This window comes from Gavialis gangeticus, unplaced genomic scaffold (assembly GCF_001723915.1).
Source record: "Gavialis gangeticus isolate Ggan-Ray unplaced genomic scaffold, GavGan_comp1, whole genome shotgun sequence".
In the NCBI taxonomy this organism is placed as follows: Eukaryota; Metazoa; Chordata; order Crocodylia; family Gavialidae; genus Gavialis; species Gavialis gangeticus.
The window spans coordinates 119317777-119321106 of record NW_017729024.1 but is presented as its reverse complement, the minus strand read 5'-3'; the positions used below and the strand labels follow the sequence as shown (position 1 = coordinate 119321106).

Genomic DNA, 3330 nt, shown 5'->3' with positions numbered 1-3330 from the left:
TGACTGGCTCTGTGGATGTGGAGAGACCAGTGGATGTGGTGTATCTTGGGGGTTGGCCTTTTTTTTGGTTTTTAGCAGGGCTTTTGATTAGAGGTGCACCAATGCAGTATGGGCTGAGGTATTGGCACTGATTAAAAGAAAAATTAACATTATCAGCAATTGGCTTTTTTTGGCTGATGTGGTCGACAATGCTGCCTGTATGCACACAGCCACAGCATGTGCATGGCTAGCCTGGCAGCTTGAAGAGCAGCATCCAGCTGGTAAGTCTTGGAGGGATGGGGGGTGTCAGATTGAGGACCCTGTGGTGAGTGGGGCTGGGGCAGATGCTGCCCAGCTGGGCTGGGGTAGGGTGCAGGATAGAGTCATGAATTGCTCATCCAGGGGGTATAGAGGGGCATCTCCTGCTGCTGTGCACACCCCCAGGGGAGGCATGGAAGGCATGTGCCCCCCAGATTTGTGTGGAGTGAGTGCAGTTTGTTACTGGGTTAGACCTGGGGGTGGCGCCTGGCTCTTCCAGGTTGGGGGTGTTGGGCCAGGGCTGTGCTTGGGCTGGGAGGGAAGCTATGGGGGGGCTATATATGCCACCCCAAAATTTGCTGTAGCCCCCTCCCACACTCCCCCTCCCAGTGCTGCTGCTGCCTGCCCTGAGTGAAGCCCTGGCCCAGCCACCACTCGGGGAACAGCCTGGCACTGCCCTGGCTCCAGCCTGCAGTGGCAGCCTGCCCTCAACCTGCAGATCCTGGGGGCATACATCCCCCATGACACTCCTGGGGGTGCATGCAACAGTGGGAGCTGCTCCCACCTTTCCCTGTGCCCCCTGGATGAGCCACTCATTGCTCCATTGTGTTCTCTACCTTGGCTGGGCAGCACCTGCCCCAGCCCTCTTCCTCCCTCACCACAAGGGCCTCAATCTGCCCCCTCCCATGCCAGGGCCCTGCTCTAATTCAGGATAGATTCTGCCTCCAGGCCCAGTCTGGCCACCCAGTGACAGCTCTGGCCCTTTGTCCAGGACCAGGGCTGCTGTCATTGCAACAGCTGGTATGAGTCCAGGCTGGGGATAGAGGCAGCATGATCACTGTGATCCCTGCCCTGGGCCAGAATAAGGCCCCAGCCAGAGCTGAAGCTGTGACAGGAAGGTAAGCTGCACAGGGTTTGGGTTAGCATGGGAAGCATCCAGGGGGGAAGGTAAAAGGGTGGGTAGGTGCTAGGGGGTGCAGGTAGGAGGAGGGGCAAATGGTAAGGAAACAAAATGGGGTGCATGTGGGAGGGGTGCTAGTGTTGGGGGCAGGCAGCAGTGTGGGCAAATAATGGGAGGTAGGTGGTAGGGGCTACAGGCCATGCAGGAAGGGGGCAGCCATAGTGCACACAGGTATGTGGGGGAGGGAGCAGCCAGACAGGAGGCAAAGTGGTGTGGGGGAACCAGTGGCAAGGGACAGGGGCCAAATAACACCCCTATTACCTACCCCCTGCTGGTAACTTTCCCTATCACAGTCATGGGGGAACAAATTTAAAATGACCCACAAAATATCAGATTCTAGATATGGAAAATTATAACACATTGATAATTTTCCATGTCTACAATCTAGTCATTGGGCAGTTGTCTTAAATTTAGGTAAATATGGCAGCTGGTTTAGGTAGCTCTTCACAAAGCCTGCTGTTTTTAACGGTGCTTGTTCCTTGGTGCTGCTCTCTCATCATGCATTGCATATGCCTAAAATCTTCTGTAGATGTAGTTCTTCATAATTAAAGAGAATAATTTTATAAAAATGGCCCTAAGCACATGTTAACAAGATTGAGGAGACAAATGTAATGCATATATTTAAAGCAAATGCATGAGGCAAATTGCCTAGCAGAGATTAATACTTTGAAAATGAATGAATGTTAATAGTAGAAAATGGATTAAATTTCTCACAGTGATACTTCTGAGTCAAACATTCCTAAAGTTTGCATGCTGATACTTATAGGGTCACATGGTATGAAAGCATAACTATTACTGCTGTGTATGTCAAACAAAATCCTCTGAATTTTATTAAATAATAACATTTTATCCCATACAAGTTTAAACTCGTATACGATGTTCTCAATAAAGTGGAACATTAAGCGTTCCTAATAGTTCCCTGTAGAATATTATGTTGTAGTTCATATGATTGCGTGTAATGTGGTGATGTTGCAAATGATTAATTCTTTCATCAGTTCTCAAAGGCCCCTTCTTGAAGGACAAAAAGGTGTACTTTGCAGTCAGGCCAGTCAGTAAAGATAGCTTCACATGACTGAAAAGCTCCAAGACACAAGATGACATGTAAAGACAGGCTAACTGCTTAAGTATTAGTATGGGGAGAGTTTAGGCTAAAATACAACCAGTTAATATGGCTTCAATTATGGTAACCTGCAACTTAATATGAGCTTTCAACTAAGGTACGTTAACCCAACTAAGTTAACACAATGGAAAAACTTGCCCTCTTTGCCACTCAAGAAAGTACCTTAGAAACAAAATTCAACACACTATTGGATGCTTGTATTTGGATTGTTAGCATCTGTGATTTTTGGATAGGGGTGTGCTGATGGTTTACAGATGTCGTATTGTCACATAACACAACACTTTCTTCTCTGGTTAAAGAGAAACTAGAAGTTTTACTAATATGATAGGAGGCTAGCACAATATATTATTTAGTTTAAGATCAAAGCAAAATGAAATATAACTGTTGGAATGTGCACCAATTTGAGTGAGTACACATACTAGCCAATTGCCCATCAAGAATGACAGGGGGAGGGGAGCTGGGATGTAGTGCTGCTACCTAATGCCCCATGCTGCCGCTGTTCTGCCTCTTCCAGGGAGTGGGATGGGGGAACAGTGGCCAGCGCTGCTGGCTTCTGCTCCCGCACCCCCTGTCTGGTCCTCGGGGCCACTTGCAGGGAGCGGGGTGGGGGAGCCGAGGCCAACAGCTCCCCCACCCTCTGTCTGGTCCTCCGTGTGGCTTCAGAGTCAAGGAGGCACTCCCCCATGCTTGGAGTACTCTGGCTGTTTCTGTCAGCCAATTGGAGCACAAATAAAGTATTACAGATGGACAGACTTGGGATTTTATAATATTTTGTGTATGTATTAAAATAAAAATAATTTAAAAACCCAGAGGAAAAAATACACAAAGGACAGTTTTTCGTTAGTCCTGTAGTCATTACAGTTTAAAGGTATATCTCTTCAGGTTCATAAAGCAAAATCTAGCCGCCTTGTGTGTCTTGATGGTGCTTCCAATACTTTACCATAAGTCATTTCTACACTTGAGTTACTATTATCACACCTGAAGGCAGTGCTGGATTTAAGTGCTAAGTGCT

General features: G+C 47.5%; 1 protein-coding gene across 5 annotated transcripts in view; it reads left to right on the top strand.

The window, feature by feature from the left end:
- The window catches only part of LOC109297654, a 37282-nt gene that overhangs the window by 5810 nt on the left and 28142 nt on the right, over positions 1-3330 (top strand). The window contains exon 1 of one of the 5 annotated variants that reach the window (XM_019517609.1): positions 2216-2225. The exons of the other annotated variants lie outside the window; for them this stretch is intronic. The gene's annotated coding sequence lies outside the window, so the exon portion shown is untranslated. Of the gene's footprint in view, positions 1-2215; positions 2226-3330 lie in introns of those variants that run through there. 5 annotated transcript variants of the gene reach the window in all.